Source organism: Tursiops truncatus, chromosome 17 (assembly GCF_011762595.2).
Source record: "Tursiops truncatus isolate mTurTru1 chromosome 17, mTurTru1.mat.Y, whole genome shotgun sequence".
In the NCBI taxonomy this organism is placed as follows: Eukaryota; Metazoa; Chordata; class Mammalia; order Artiodactyla; family Delphinidae; genus Tursiops; species Tursiops truncatus.
The window spans coordinates 27,841,250-27,852,578 of NC_047050.1; positions in this window are offsets into that span (position 1 = coordinate 27,841,250).

The following is an 11,329-nucleotide window of genomic DNA, read 5'->3' on the forward strand; positions in this document are numbered from 1 at the left end:
CAGAGTACCTCAGAAATTAAATATATAAGTACACCCTTCTCAAGAAGGTCCTATAGGATATATAGGATATATAGTTTATACTCCAGCAGAGCATAAACTAAGAAAAAAAAATAATAGCATGGTATCCAGGACACAGAATATCCAAAAAAGGAAAGAGGTAAAGGGAATTTACAGAATGGTCAAATAAGGAACTCTCAGAACTCCAGCTACGAAGTAGCATAGAAAACAACCAGTACAAATTAAAGCAGAAAGACAGAGCCTCTAAGAAATATCTAAAAAACAAGAAAACAAAACAATCTGCCGTTTGAATAAATGGAGAGGATATTACAGTTCTTCCAGAATATTTGGGAATGAATTAGACATAGATACATGAAAATTTTCTGAAAGATAAGAAAAAATATAAAAACAATAAATTGCCCAGCTGAGAATCATATTTAAAAAGTAATAATAATGTAAAAATTAAATATCGATTTAATCAATTGTGAGATAACTACATTGAGAAGATAGGAAGAGAGAAACTAGTGGGGGGGCGTGGATGCATATAAATAACTAAATTTCTTTGGCTAAATATTTTAATATCTGAACTAAAAAATTTTAAGTAAAAATCAACTATATCATTTAGAATATGGAGGCAAACTCAGAAAAGAACAGGAAGTAGCTTTGAGACGATCAAGATGGCAGAATAAGAGAACCTTGTGGTCACATCACCTTATGAATTCATCAAAAATACAGCTACATGTGGAGAAACTCTCACTAAAATCCAACTGAAGACTGGCAGAAAGACTCTTCTACAACCAAGGCTGCAAAGAAAATTCCACCTGGAGAAGCAATGAAGTCAGAACCCACGCCCCTACCAGGGAACACAAAAGAAGAAGGGAATTTCATGGGCTTCCCTGGGGTGTGAGGAGTCAGCTGCATATTGGGCACCCCATCCCTGGAGTCTGACACCAGGAAGATGAGTCCCCTTAAGTGGTTTGAAAAGCAGCAGGACATAATAAAGGGCTGTAGGAAACCAAGACTCCACCAGTGAAGAACACACACACAGCCTTGTTTACTCCCAGGAATTGCACTGAGGAAGCGAACTGAAAACTGTCTGAGGCTCTGGCTGATTTTCTGAGACTGCCAGAGCACTCACCACAGTCCATACTGACACCTGCCCCAGCCCCTCTTGTTCCAGTGCTGCTCTCCACTAGAGAGAGGTGTTATTGCCAAGAAGAGTGTGCAAATTAGAGGGAACTGAACCAGCTTAGACCTGATCCTCAGGGTTTATGGTCCAGGACTCTGAGACCCATCCCCATCCCCAATAAAGCAATGATGGCCATTGAACAGAGAAGCCCTAGCTCACACCTGGCTCTGGCTTGAGCCCCTCAATCTCCAGCCCCACCTACCAGGAAGGTGGGAGCTGCCAGCACACCTCAGGGGAAAAGAAACACATGCCCACTTTAGATACAGCTTTTCCATCAAAGCCACTGGGCAGACTGTATAGGGATGCTCCCACACAAGAACAACCCTTCAAGACTGTTTCATCTAATCTCATAGAGACAGAGAAAGGTAAATAAAATGAAAAGACAGAATACATTTCAAAAAAGAACAAGAAGAAAACCCTGAAAAAAACCCTAAAGAAACAGAAATAAATAATTTACCAGGTAAACAGTTCAAAACAATAGCAATAAGACAGGTAACAACTTGGGAAAGAGTAGATGAACACAGTGAGAATGTTAACAAGGAACTAGAATATATGAAAAAGAACCAGAGCTGAAAATTATAATAACTGAAATTTAAAAACACACTAGGGCTTCCCTGGTGGCACAGTGGTGGAGAGTCCGCCTGCTGATCCAGGGGACACAGGTTCATGCCCCAGTCTGGGAAGATCCCACATGCCATAGAGTGGCTAGGCCCGTGAGCCATGGCCACTGAGCCTGTGCATCCAGAGCCTGTGCTCTGCAATGGGAGAGGCCAAAACAGTGAGAGGTCTGTGTACTGCAAAACACACACACACACACACACACACACACACACACACTAGAAAGAATTAAAAACAGACAAGATGATACAGAAGAATGCATAAGCAATCTGGAAGATAAAATAATGGAAATCACCCAATCAGGACAGCAAAAAACAAAAAACCATGAGAATGGCTCAAGACTCCTACGGTACAACATCAAATGTACTAACATTTGCATGGTAGGAGTCCCAGAAGGAGAAGAGAGAGGGAAAAGGGTCAAAAATATATTTGATGAAATTATGACTGAAGACATCCCAAAGCTGAAGAAGAAACAGATTCCCAGGTACAGGAATCAAAGAGAGTCCCAAACAAGATGAACTCATAGAGACCCACAAGAAGACACAACATAATTAAAATGTCAGAAGTTAAAGAGAGAATTTTAAAGGCTGCAAAAGAGAACAAAGGGTCACATACAAAAGAACCCCATAAGGCTATCAGCTGATTTTTCTGCAGAAACTTTGTAGGCCAGAAGGGAGTGGCATGATATATTTGAAGTGCTGAAAGGAAAAAGTCTAAAACCTAGGATACTCTACCCACAAAGTTATCATTCAGAATTGAAGGAGAGATAAAGAGAGCTTCTCAGACAAGCAAAAGCTAAAAGAGCTCATCAATACTACACCAACATTACAAGAAGTATTAAAGGATCCTCTTTAAGTGGAAAAGAAAAGACTACAAAAAGAGGTAAGAATTTATAGAAAAGGAAAAATCCCACTAGTAAAGGCAAATATATAGTAAAGGCTATAGGTCAACCACTAAAATAAGCTAGTACAAAGACTGAAAGACAGAAATTGTAATATCAACTATAACTACAATAAACAGTCAAGGGATAGACATGAAGATGCAAAATATAAAAACAAAAGTAAAAAATGTGGGGGGACAGGGGAGTAAAAATGTAAATCCTTAGAATGTGTTTGAACTTAAGTGACTACCAGTTTAAAACAAGTAGATATAGTTATAGGTCAAAATATATAAACTCCATGGTAACCACATCACAAAACTATAATAGATACATAAAAATTAGAGAGAAAAGGACACAAGCATACCACTAAAGCAAATCATCAAATCACAAGGGAAGAAACTAAAAGAAGAAAAGAACAGAGAAAAACTACAAAAACAATGATAGAACAAGTAACACAATGGCAATAAGTACAAATCATCAATAATCACTTTAAGTGTCAATGGACTAAATGCTCCAAGCAAAAATCATAGGGTGGCTGATTAGAAAAAAATAAGACCCATCTATATGCTGCCTACAAGGCTCACTTCAAAGCTAGACACACACAGACTGAAAGTGAGTGGCTAGAAAAATATATACCATGCAAATGGAAACTAAAAGAAAGTTGGGGTAACATTATCATATCACACAAGGTAGACTTTGAAGTGAAAACTACAACAGAAAACAAAGAAGGGCATTACATAATGATGAAGGGATCAAGACAAGAAGAGGTTATACTATATGGGAAAATAATCTAAAAAGAGTGGAGATATATATATATATATATATATATATATATATAACAGATTCACTTTGCTGTACACCTGAAACTAACACAACATTATAAATCAAGTATACCCCAATAAAAAAAAGAAGTTATAGCATTTGTTAACATATATGCACCTAATATAGGAGCACCTAAATATATAAAGCAAATATAAAGAGATGTAAAGAAAGAAGTTGACATAAAAGGAAATCATCAAACCACAAAAAGAAAAAGAAAGAAACAAAGAATCAACTGGAAAACAAGGTTTGAAATGGCAATAAATACACATGTATCAATAATTACCTTAAATGTCAATGGACTGAATACTCCAATCAAAAGACATAGAGTGACAGACCGGATTAAAAAACCAAAGCTTACAATATGCTGCCTACAAGAGACCCATCAAAGGGCAAAGGATGTAGATTGAAAGTGAGGGGATGGAAAAAGATATTTCATGCAAAAGGAAATGACAAGAAAGCAGGAGTTGCAACACTCCTATCAGACAAAACAGACTTTAAAGCAAAGGCTATAAAGAATGATAAAGAATGACACTATATAATGATAAAAGGATCAATACAAGAAGGGTATTTTACACTCATCAACATATATGCACCTAATATAGGAGCACCCAAATACATAAAACAAATACTAACAGACATAAAGGGAGAAATCAATAGGCATACAATAATAGTAGGAGACTTTTACACCCCACTCACATCAATGAACAGATTTTCCACACAGAGAATCAATAAGGCAACAGAGGTCTTAAATTATACAATAGAACAATTAGGTTTAATTGATATTTTCAGGACACTACATCCAAAAAAAACAGAATATACATTCTTTTTAAGTTCACATGGAACATTCTCTAGGATTGACCACATCCTAGGGCATAAAACTAACCTTAACAAATTTAATTTATAAATTATTTCATGCATCTTCTCTGACCACAATGGCATGAAACTAGAAATCAACCACAAGAAAAGAATGAGAAAAAAATGTTTACATGGAGACTAAATAACATGATTTTTAAAAACCAATGGATCAATGAGAATAAAAAGGAAATTAAAAAATACTTTGAGACAAATGACAATGAAAACACAACCATACAAAATCTATGGGATGCAGCAAAAGCAGTTCTTAGAGGGAAATTCATAATGATACAGGCCTTCATTAAAAAGCAAGAAAAATCTCAAGTAAACAACCTAACCTACCACCTAAAAGAATTAGAAAAAGAAGGACAAACAAAACCTAAAGTCAGAAGAAGGAAGGAAATTATAAAGATCAGGGAGGAAATAAATAAAATAGAGATTAAAAAAATAATAGAAAAAATCAACAAAACTAAGAGATGGTTGTTTGAAAGGGTAAACAAAATTGACAAAACTCTGACCAGGCTCATCAAGAAGAAAACAAGAGAGAACCCAAATAAACAAAATAAGAAATGAAAAAGGAGAAATTGCAACTGATACCACAGAAATACAAAAAACCATAAGTGAATACTATGAACAATTAAAGGCCAAAAAATTTGACAGTGTAGAAGAAATGGACAACTTTCTAGAAACATACAGCCAACCAAAATTGAATCAAGAAGAAATAGATAATTTGAACAGACCGATCACTAGAAGTGAAATAGAATTTGTAATTTAAAAACCTTCTTACAAACAAAAGTCCAGGACCATACGGATTCACAGGCGGATTCTACCAAACATACAAAGAAGAACTATAGTGATTCTTCTCAAACTCTTCCAGAAGAATGAAGAGGAGGGAATACTCCCAAAGACATTCTATGAAGCCACCATCATCCCGATACCAAAACCAGACAAAGTAACCACCAAAAAAGAAAATTACAGGCCAATGTCTTTGATGAATATAGATGCAAAAATTATCAACAAAATATTAGCAAACAGAATCCAACAACACATAAAAAAGATCATACACCACGACCAACTGGGATTCAGCCAGGTTCATAAGGATGGTTCAACATACACATATCAATTTATGTAATACACCACAAAATAAAATTCAAAAACCACATGATCCTCTCAATAGATAGAGAAAAGAATTTGACAACATTCAACATCCAATCATGATAAAAACTCTTATCAAAGTGGGAATAGAGGGAACATATCTCAACATAATAAAAGCCATTTATGACAAATCTACAGCCAATATAACACTCAATGGTGAAAAGCTGAAAGCTTTCCCAGTAAAATCTAGAACAAGACAAGGATGCCCACTCTCACCATTTCTCTTCAATGAACACTTAGCCACAGCAATCAGACAAGAAAAAGAAATAAAAAAATATCTAAATTGGAAGGGAAGAGGTAAAATTGTCACTATATGCAGATGACATGATATTATTTATAGAAAGCCCTAAGGAATCCACACAAAAACTACTAATTCTAACAAATGAATTCAGCAAAGTAGCAGGATACAAGATTAACATTCAGAAATCAGTTGCATTCCCTTACACTAACAATGAAATATCAGAAAGGGAATGTAAAAAAAAAAAAATACGTTTTCAAATTGCACAAAATAAAATAAAATAAAATAAAAACCTAGGAATAAACCTGGCCAAGGGAGTGAAAGACTTATATGCTGAGAACTATAAAACACTAATAAAGGAAATAAAAGAGGATTCAAAGAAATGGAAAGATATTCCATGCTCTTGGATTGGAAGGATTAATACTGTTAAAATGGCAATACTACCAAAAGCAATCTACAGATTTAATGTAATCCCTATCAAGTTACTCATGACATTTTTCACAGACCTAGAACAAATAATCCAAAACTTTATATGGAACTATAAAAGACATGGAATTGGCAGAACAATCCTGAGAAACAACAACAACAACCACAACAACAAAAATGCAAGAGGCATAACTCTCCCAGACTTCAGACAATACTACAAAGCTACAGTAATCAAAACAGTGTGGTACTGGTTAAAAAAAAAAAGGCATATGGATCAATGGAACAGAATACAGACCCCAGAAATAAACCCACACACATACAGTCAATTAATCTGTGAAAAGAAGGCAAGAAGATAAAATGGGAAAAGGCTTATCTCTTCAGCAATTGGTGCTGGGAAATTTGGACAGCTGCAAGTAAATCAATGAAGTTTTTTAAATTAATTTTTGCTGGAGTATGGTTGCTTTAAAAGGTTGTGTTAGCTTCCACTGCACAACAAAAAGAATCAGCCATACACATACAGATATACCCTCCCTTTTTGACTTCCCTCCTATTTAGGTTACCACAGTGCAATGATACCACAGGTATGATTCCCTGTGCTATACAGTAGGTTCCAATCAGTTGTCTATTTTATACATAGTATCAATAATGTATATGTGTCAATCCCAGTCTTCCAATTCCTCCCTCCCCACCACTTTTCCCCTTGGTATCCATACATTTGCTTTCTACGTCTATGTCTCTATTTCTGCTTTGCAAAAAAAGATCATCTATACCATTTTCTAGATTCCACATATACGAGTTATACAATATTTGCTTTTCTCTTTCTGACTTACTTCATGCTGTATGACACTCTCGAGATCCAGCCACATCTCTACAAATGACCCAATTTCATTTCTTTATATGTCTGAGTAATACTCCACTGGATATATGTACCACAACTTCTTTATCCATTCCTCTGTCATGGACATTTAGATTGCTTGCAAGTCCTGGCTATTGTAAATAGTGCTGCTATGAACATTGGAGTGCACGTATTTTCTTGAATTATGGTTTCCTCTAGGTATATGCCCAGTAATGGGATTATTGTGTCATATGGTAGCTCAATTTTTAGTTTCTTAAGAAACCTCCATACAGTTTTCCCTAGTGGCTCTATTAATTTACGTTCCCTCCAACAGTGTATGAGGGTTCCCTTTTCTCCACACCCTGTTCAGCATTTATTGTTTGCAGATTTTTTTTCAACATCTTTATTGGAGTATAATTGCTTTACAAAGGTGTGTTAGTTTCTGCTTTATAACAAAGTGAATCAGCTATACATATACATATGTTCGCATATCTCTTCCCTCTTGCGTCTCCTTCCCTCCCACCCTCCCTATCCCACCCCTCTAGGTGGTCACAAACCACTGAGCTGACCTCCCTGTGCTATGTGGCTGCTTCCCACTACATATCTATTTTATGATTAGTAGTGTATATATGTCCAAGACACTCTCTCACTTTGTCACAGCTTACCCATCCCCCTCCCCATATCCTCAAGTCCATTCACAAGTAGGTATGTGTCTTTATTCTCGTCTTGCCCCTAGGTTCTTCATGACGTTCTTTTTTCTTTCTTTCTTAGATTCCATATATATGTGTTAGCATACGGTATTTGTTTTCCACTTTCTGACTTACTTCACTCTGTATAACAGATCAAGGTCCAGCCACCTCACAACAAATATTTCAATTTTGTTTCTTTTTATGGCTGAGTAATATTGCATTGTATATATGTGTCACATCTTCTTTACCCATTCATCTATTGATGGACACGTAGGTTGCTTCCATGTCCTGGCTACTGTAAGTAGAGCTGCTATGAACATTTTGGTACATGACTCTTTTTGAATTATGCTTTTCTCAGGGTACATGCCCAGGACTGGGATTGCTGTGTCGTATGGTAGTTGTACTTTTAGCTTTTTAAGGAACCTCCATAATGTTCTCCGTAGTGGCTTTACCAATTTACATTCCCACCAACAGTGCAAGAGTGTTCCCTTTTCTCCACACCCTCTTCAGCATTTATTTTTTGTAGATTTTTTGATGATGGCTATTCTGACCAGTGTGAGATGATATATCATTGTAGTTTTGATTTGCATTTCTCTAATGATTAGTGATGTTCAGCATTCTTTCATGTGTTTGTTGGCAATCTGTATATTTTTGTTGGAGAAATGTCTATTTAAGTCTTCTGCCCATTTTTTGATTACGTTGTTTGTTTTTTTGATATTGAGCTGCATGAGCTGCTGGTAAATTTTGGAGATTAATCCTCTGTCAGTTGCTTCATTTGCACATATTTTCTCCCATTCTGAGGGTTGTCTTTTCGTCTAGTTTATGGTTTCCTTTCTGTGCAAAAGCTTTGAAGTTTCCTTAGGTCCCATTGTTTTATTTTTGTTTTTATTTCCATTTCTCTAGGAGATAGGTCAAAAAGGATCTTGCTGTGATTTATGTAATTGAGTGTTCTGCCTATGTTTTCCTCTAAGAGTTTGATAGTGTCTAGCCTTACATTTAGGTCTTTAATCCATTTTGAGTTTATTTTTGTGTATGATGTTAGAATTTCATACTTTTACATGTACCTGTCCAGTGTTCCCAGCACCACTTATTGAAGAAGCTGTCTGTTCTCCACTGTATATTCTTGCCTACTTTATCAAAGATAAGGGGACCACATGTGTGTGGGTTTATCTCTGGGTCTTCTATCCTGTTCTATTGATCTATATTTCTGCTTTTGTGCCAGTACCATACTGTCTTGATTACCCTAGCTTTGTATTATAGTCTGAAGTCAGGGAGCCTGATATCTCCAGCTCCGCTTTTCTTTCTCAAGATTGCTTTGGCTATTCGGGTTTTTTTTCATTTCCATACAAATTGTGAAATTTTTTGTTCTAGTTCTGTGAAAAATGCCAGCGGAAGTTTCATAGAGATTGCGTTGAATCTGTAGATTGCTTTAGGTAGTAGAGTCATTTTCACAATATTGATTCTTCCAATCCAAGAGCGTGGTATATCTCTCCATCTATTTGTATCATCTTTAATTTCTTTCATCAGTGTCTAATAATTTTCTGCATACAGGTCTTTTGTCTCCTTAGGTAGGTTTATTCCTAGATATTTTTTTCTTTTTGTTACAATGGTAAATGGGAGTGTTTCCTTAATTTCTCTTTCAGATTTTTGATCATTAGTGTATAAGAATGCAAGAGACTTCTGTGCATTAATTTTGTATCCTGCAACTTTACCAAATTCATTGATTAGCTCTAGTAGTTTTCTGGTGACATCTTCAGGCCTCTCTATGTATAGTATCACGTCATCTGCAATCACTGACAGCTTTACTTCTTCTTTTCTGATTTGGATTCTTTCTATTTCTCTTCCTTCTCTGATTGCTCTGGCTAAAACTTCCAATACTATGTTGAATAACAGTGGTGAGAGTGGGCAACCTTGTCTTGTTCCTGATCGTAGTGGAAATGCTTTCAGTTCTTCACCATTGAAGATGATGTTGGCTGTTGGTTTTTCATATATGGCCTTTATTATGTTGAGGAAAGTCCCCTCTATGCCTACTTTCTGCAGGGTTTTCATATAAATGGGTGTTGAATTTTGTCGAAAGCTTTTCCTGCATCTATTGAGATGATCATATGAAGTTTCTCCTTCAATTTGTTAATATGATGTATCACATTGATTGATTTTTGTATATTGAAGAATCCTTGCATTCCTAGGATAAACCCCACTTGATCATGGTGTATGATTCTTTTAATGTGCTGTTGGATTCTGTTTGCTGTATTTTGTTGAGGATTTTTGCATCTATGTTCATCAGTGATATTGGACTGTAGTTTTCTTTCTTTGTGACATCTTTGTCTGGTTTTGGTATCAGGGTGATGGTGGCCTCGTAGAATGTGTTTGGGAGTGTTCCTCCCTCTGCTATATTTTGGAAGAGTTTGAGAAGGGTAGGTGTTAGCTCTTCTCTAAATGTTTGATAGAATTCGCCTGTGAAGCCATCTGGTCCTGGACTTTGGTTTCTTGGAAGATTTTTAATCACAGTTTCAATTTCAGTGCTTGTGATTGGTCTGTTCATATTTTCTATTTCTTCCTGATTCAGTCTCAGAAGGTTGGGCATTTCTACGAATTTGTCCATTTCTTCCAGATTGTCCATTTTATTGGCATAATGTTGTTTGTAGTAATGTCTCATGATCCTTTGTATTTTTGCAGTGTCAGTTGTTACTTTTACATTTCTAATTCTATTGATTTAGAGTCTTCTCCCATTTTTTCTTGAGGAGTCTGACTAATGGTTTTTCAATTTTGTTTATCTTCTCAAAAAACCAGCTTTAAGTTTCATTGAACTTTGCTCTTGTTTCCTTAAATTCTTTTTGATTTATTTCTGATCTGATCTTTGTGATCTCTTTCCTTCTGCTAACTCTGGGGTTATTTTGTTTTTCTTTCTCTAATTGCTTTAGGTTTAAGGCTAGGTTGTTTATTTGAGGTGTTTCCTATGGTAGGATTTTATTCCTATAAACTTCCCGCTTAAAAGCTGCATTCCAAAAGATTTTCGGTCGTTGTGTTTTCATTTTCATTTGTTTCTAGGTATGTTTTGATTTCCTCTTTGATTTCTTCAGTGATCTCTTGGTTATTAAGTAGTCTATTGTCTAGCCTCTATGTGTTTGTATTTTTTACAGATTTTTTACTATAATTGATATTTACCCTCATAGCATTGTTGTCAGAAAAGATACTTGGTACGATTTCAATTCTCTTAAATTTACCAAGCCTTGATTTGTGACCTAAGATATGCTCTATCCTGGAGAATGTTCCATGAGCACTTGAGAAGAAAGTGTATTCTGTTGTTTTTGGATGGAATGTCCTATAAATATCAATTAAATCCACCTTGTTTAATGTATTATTTAAAGCTTGTGTTTCCTTATTTATTTTCATTTTGGATGATCTGTCCATTGGTGAATGTGGGGTGTTAAATTCCCCTACTATGATTGTTTTACTGTCGATCTCCCCTTTTATGGCTGTTAGCATTTTCCTTATATATTGAGGTGTTCCTATGTTGGGTGCATAAATATTTACAATTATTATATCTTCTACTTGGATTGATCCCTTGATCATTATTCAGTGTCCTTCTTTGTCTCTTTCAATATTCTTTATTTTAAAGTCTATTTTG